This window comes from Fundulus heteroclitus, unplaced genomic scaffold, assembly GCF_011125445.2.
Source record: "Fundulus heteroclitus isolate FHET01 unplaced genomic scaffold, MU-UCD_Fhet_4.1 scaffold_411, whole genome shotgun sequence".
In the NCBI taxonomy this organism is placed as follows: domain Eukaryota; kingdom Metazoa; phylum Chordata; class Actinopteri; order Cyprinodontiformes; family Fundulidae; genus Fundulus; species Fundulus heteroclitus.
In genome coordinates this window covers 72,259-78,381 of record NW_023396826.1, presented here as the reverse complement: position 1 = coordinate 78,381, position 6,123 = coordinate 72,259, and the positions used below count along the sequence as shown (strand labels likewise).

General features: G+C 40.5%; 1 long non-coding RNA gene across 1 annotated transcript; it reads right to left on the bottom strand.

The window, feature by feature from the left end:
- Window positions 1-401: 401 nt before the first annotated feature.
- On the bottom strand, window positions 402-1,705 carry LOC118560290. Its single transcript, XR_004929252.1, has 3 exons — window positions 1,533-1,705; window positions 1,217-1,291; window positions 402-1,090 (listed from the first exon to the last, which is right to left on the bottom strand). It is a non-coding gene; the product is annotated as an uncharacterized LOC118560290 (long non-coding RNA).
- Between the last annotated feature and the right edge of the window lie 4,418 nt (window positions 1,706-6,123).

The window sequence follows — 6,123 nt, the reverse complement described above, 5'->3', positions numbered from 1 at the left end:
CCATTTTGGATTTTACATGCTTTCCTATTGGGCTATGCTTCCAACAGGACCTGGCATGCAGTGTTGGGAAAGTTCTCTTTCTACGTGAACTAGTTCAAAGTTCAGTTCACACATTTTAAAATGAACTAGTTCAGTTCATAGTTCATAAATCAAAATTTTGAACTAAGTTCACAGTTCCAAAAAATGAACTAGTGCGTAGTTCTTTTTTTTCATATATTGCTCAATTACACCATAGCCTACTGTAGAACCACAGACAGCAATAATTTTATCAGTTGTAACACTGAAACTGTGCGTCAGATTTCATCTTCATATCCAGTTTTGAATCCTTATCCAACCAGGGTTTACATTAGCATTGAGGGGACAGCATTTCCCCATTGTTGCTTTAACTTTTTGTTGCTGTCCATTCACTTCACACTAGTAGCAGCTGCAGCTTTCACCCCTACAGTATATTCTCAAAAACATCAGGAAAAATGTGCTGCTTGAAAGGTCTTTTTTATGAGGAATTATTAAAAAAAAAAACAGGAAAGTAGTCTTTTAGGTGCAAATGTTTTTTTAATTTTAATATTTTTTTTCCATTTGAAATTGCATTTCAGTACATACTAAAAAGGAATACTGGAATCCTGGAAAATTATACCAGGCAGGTTTAACAAACAAGTTACATGAATAGTAAAACCCTCAAGAACATTTTAACACAAACTGAGGGACCAGGCTGAGGTAGGAATTTAAGGTTGAACTTGAAAGTGCAATATTCAAAGTGCAAAACATTTAAACATTATCAAGTCACTTTTCAATTTTTTGGCCATTGAATGAGTAAAAAAAAACAAAAAACAATAACTTAAAAGACTCAGAGTCTGGTTCCAAGGCCATGGACAGTGCTTCTACTTTCTGTCCAGTGAGTGAAAATACCTTAACTGAATGAATATATGTCACTGGTTACAGTCCACATAAATAACTAAAATAATACTAATTAATGAAAAGTATGCAGGGCCAAGGACAGTGTTATTTTCTGTCCAGCCCAAAAATCCCTTATCTGAATGATGATCCTCGGTCACAGTGGTCTCTCCCTGGTGGATCTGCTGTTTTTTGCTTCCTGTAAACAAGATATGCCCTGTTATTTTCATGCAGTTCACCTCTACACATCAATATAGTCATCTCCATTGGCAATACATTGTACTTCCACAGCCCAATAAACAGATCACAACAATATTTAATATACCTTCAAATCTTTTTGTTGGCATTCAAGATCAGCTGCTTCTCAAAGTTGGCATCTCCCAGCCGGTTTCTCCTCGGTCTGAATGAGATAACAAGAAATTTGAACATCATGATTATTATGGCAAAAATGGTAACACTTAATCTGTATTAAAGCAATTGTGAACTGACACAATCACTGACATAATTTGACCTAATTTGTATAGCCTATTGAAAACCCGAATTAGAATAATATCACCAACAACTATGACTGAGGCTGGGTATTTACTGTGCTTATTACCAAAGAATAATAATTATGTAATATAATCACACTTTATTCTTACCTTAATATTAGACCACCGATGCTAAAGAGCCTCTCTACTGGAGCGCTTGAGGGCAGGGCAGTGTTGTGTTTTATGAACAGCCTTCTGAGCTTTGGAAACTGCATGAATTCATCAAACCCATCTGTGGTTGGGGCATCCAAATAGGTGTCCACTTCAGATTTTTGAAAAACCTGAGGATTTTTGTTAAATTTGAAGAATGATGCTGCAGGATCTTTCTTGTCACTTTTACCACTGGACTGGGCTTGACCTGAGTCTCTCGCAGCTGAGTCATCAGAGTTGAGGGTTTGAAATTCTCTTTTCAGCATCAATCTGTACTGCTGACTTTTTTCCTCATCCTGGACCCAGTCTAGCTTGAATCTTGGCACCAGCATAGCGGAGAGTATGTGGTCCCTCTTCTCCAGAAGACCTGCCAGCCTTGTGCTCAGTGACTCCAAGATACTCTTTATGAGGGGTCGGCAAGTAATGAGACCATCTGCTGCAGTGGGCTTTTTGCTCTCATCCAACAGGTCATTCATATCACATTGCAGCTGCACAATGGTTGGAGCCAGATAGCCAAGAAAGATGTTCTTCTCTGCTTGGAGGATGTTAAGTGCAAGTGCTAATGGCCTCATCACATCCACAAACTTGTGTATGAAGTTGACTTCCTGTGGAGAGAATCGGCGAAAGCCAAACTCATCACTCACAGTGTGCAAAAGTAGCTCGTCATGTAGGGGAGTGGCATCATTTTCAGGGGTTACCTCAGCCACATTCATTTCTACCTTGGTAGTTAGTGTTGCTATGCGAGATAGTCGCTCCATGGCAAGAAATACTGAATTCCATCTTGTGTCATTTGGCACAACAAAGCAATCCCAAGCTTTTCCTCCACAACATCAGAAGCCTTTGTACTTCGCTTAACCAGGTTCCACAGAGCAGATGCTTTTGCAAAAAAAGCCCTCGACATTGTTTTTTTAGCCTTTTTTCAGTTACTTTTTCCGAATCTTTGGCCACTAGATTCAAGGTGTGGGCCATGCACCTTCTGTGTGGGGGGAGAGAGGGATGATGCAGATCTGAGAGAGGCTCAGGCTCCATCTGCTCATCCTCATCTGAGCTCTCATTGGCAGCAGAAAAGGCTGATACTGGTTCACTGTCATCTTCACTTTCAGTTTCAACTGTCTCTGGCACTTCAGTATCAATAACAACATCCATGCCAAAACAGTTGAACGCTTTGACAAAATTTGCAGCATTGTCTGTTACTGTACACACAACCTTGTTGTGGATTTTGAATTCTTTATTAACATCTGACAATAATCTTGCCAACACATCATGTGTATGTGCTCCTTTAATCCGACGAAATGCCATTGCTGCAGAGTGTCTCTTAGACACGTCAGTTTTGTTTAGCCAGTGGACAGTGATTCCCATAAATGCCTTGTTCACAGCTGACCAGCAATCTGCTGTTGTGCACACAGCATCGATCTCAGACAGTTCACTTTTAAGTTCAGATATGTTTTCTTTAAATTTTTTATTTAACAGTGTTTGTACTTGTTTTCTTGATGGCACCTGTCTGGATGGCTGCAACCCCTTAACTAAGTTTATGAACGCTGTGCTTTAGTTCTATATGCCGTTTCAGATTTGCTTTGGATGTTACTGAAGTGCGGATTTTTTTACTGAAAGCCGGCGGGCAAAGTTTGCAGAGAAATGTAAGATTGTTTCCATCGTCCTCACCGACCACCTGGTCATAAAACTGTTTTAAGTGATCATACTGCTGCTTTGTCGCCTCCACGGTCGCCTGACTCGCCTCCATGCTGCTGTGGCTTCCACGCTGCATTTTGTTTTGATGACGCACGCGGCTGTAGGCTACGACACTGGTAGCTGGTGTTGCCAGATTGGGTGTTTTTCCGGCTACATATTAAGGCCTGTTTTACGGTGTGATTTAGCCGGGGTTTCGCCTGGAGGGCTCTATAGAAATTTGGCAACCTATTGAACGAAGTTGAATTGAGAGAGAGTGCCGCAGCAGGCGGTGAGTTGGGGGGAAGAGACGACGACAAGTTTTGCGCGCGGGGGGGGTATCCATGTGTTTTTTTCCCTACCATGCACGCGCGAAAGAAAAAAACGCCTGTTAACATCAAATAAACATGCAATGCAAGAATATTGTGTTTTTTTTTTTTTTTTTTTGGAATGTTGGTGAGGCGGCCGCCTCGCCAAGATAGCGCTGCGGGAAACCCTGCGTTCACAGACACCAGAATGAACGAGTTCACAATAACGTTCATCAGGCAGTAATACAGTACGTTCAGTTCACGTTCGCCCAAAATATGAACGAGTTCATGAACTTTCGTTCAATGAACGCGTTCAGGCACAACACTGCTGGCATGATACCCAGACACGACCCAATTGGCCAATACAGCACCACCCACATGTGGGAAATGGCACTACTGACCATTTTGGTCAAATGTTGAGTTCTGGGCCCAGATGTTGTGAGGCTGAGTTGCTAAAGGAGGCCAATCTGACCCATGAACTTTGGTCACGTTTGGTGACATTAAGTATTGGCACCCCTATTTGAGGCACTTCCCAGTACAGGATTTGGACCAAACTGACAGAGTACAATCACCCGGTGGTACTGAACACAACCTTGTTAGCGGCTAATGGTTAGCATGTTGCTAACCGGAAGTAGCTCTAGGAAGGTCTCACCAACTTCTGCTTCCCAGAGTCTGTTCTTACTTTAGAGAGAAAGCTCCACAAGAAATTTGGGCTACGTCGCATAAAGCATCTCAAAGTTATGAGGTATCAAACATCCAATGCTTTTCAATGGGGGACCAAACCCCTTATGGTCCCAATAATGCATGCCCATATATGGCGCTGCAGTGTAGCTCAGATGGAAAGTGCAAGCTTTGCATGCAAGAGGTCGTGGGATCGATTCCAGGTGTGGAAGACTTGGAGTTTTGTATTATAATCCCCACATTGTGTATATCAAAACATGTGTGCTGATCACATGAAGTATTTTTTTTGTACCACCCGCTATTTTGAGTTACCATGGCAACGTTATAAATGACGTTTTTTCTCCCTATTTGAGGCTCATCCCAGTACAGGATTTGGACCAAACTAACAGAGTACACTCACCCAGTGATACCAAACACAACCATGTTAGCGGCTAACGGTTAGCATATTGCTAACCGGAAGTAGCTCTAGGAAGCCTGTACAATCTTCTGCTTGACAGATTTGGTGAATTTTAGGATTTTCTCCCATTTTAGGAACTTCTCAGTACAGGATTTCAACCAAACTAACAGAGTAACATCACCCGCTGATACTGAACACAACCATGCTAGCGGCTAACCGTTAGCATGTTGCTAACCGGAAATAGCTTTAGGAAGGTCCTACCAACTGCTGCTTAGCCAGGGTTCTGCTGCCCTTATAGACAGAGAGGGCTGCAGCTGTCAGTGAGTCTCCATGACAACGCTGCTAGCAAGAGGCTCCTAGGAGGTCCATTGACTTAACATGGCACCTTTCAACGGCCGCTGCGAGGGCTGTGAAGACCGTAGGAAGCTGAAATTCGCAGTGTTACTTCCTGTTGCTATTTCTGACGGTATGGTACGCACCAAGTGGCAGGCGCCTTGCTAAATTTCTTAGAACCTCTGATTTACCCATGTCTATTCTTAATCACTCTTACTTTTATTTATCGACTCTTTAGCTTTCTTATCAGCCATTTAATTACCTTTCATTCCTATATGTGCAGGAACCCAAAGAAACACAGCTGATAACCCCATCATCTGAATATGATATAATATTTGTTGAATTACTAATAAGATATCTGGACGGCTTTCTGAATGATTTCTTTTTAAACTGATCAATGATGAACTTGAATCTGAACATATGACAGCTCTTAATGGTCTCACTGCCTCAATCCATTCTACAGCACCTAATAATGCAATCATTTCTGCCGTATAAACAGATATTCCTTCATTTAATTTCTTCCCTATATGCAGTTTAAACTCTGGAATTATTACACCTACTCCAGTTTGTCCTAATTGATTTTTTTGATTCATCCGTATACATTTTTACATAATTATAAAACTGTTCTATATATTCCTCCACTATTAAAGAATTACATATATACATTTTATCTCTATTTTTCTTTTCCAATATTGTTAAATCTACTATTGATTCAGGTAAGATCCATGGTGGTGTTATTGATAATGGTACTGTTGGACTAATATTTCAATGATTTAATCCTAATTCTCTTGCTTTCTGAATAATTGTCCAACCAAATGACTTATTATGAACCTTCTTTTTCACTGCAGGAATGTAAAAGTCAATTAATTTTCATCAAAGATGTCATTTTGTCATAAAAACGGGTATTATTTTTGACCACAAGATGGCAGCATAATACTTTGAACCTCTGATTTACCCATGTCTATTCTTAATCACTCTTACTTTTATTTATCGACTCTTTAGCTTTCTTATCAGCCATTTAATTACCTTTCACTCCTATATGTGCAGGAACCCAAAGAAACACAGCTGATAACCCCATCATCTGAATATGATATAATATTTGTTGAATTACTAATAAGATATCTGGACGGCTTTCTGAATGATTTCTTTTTAAACTGATCAATGATGA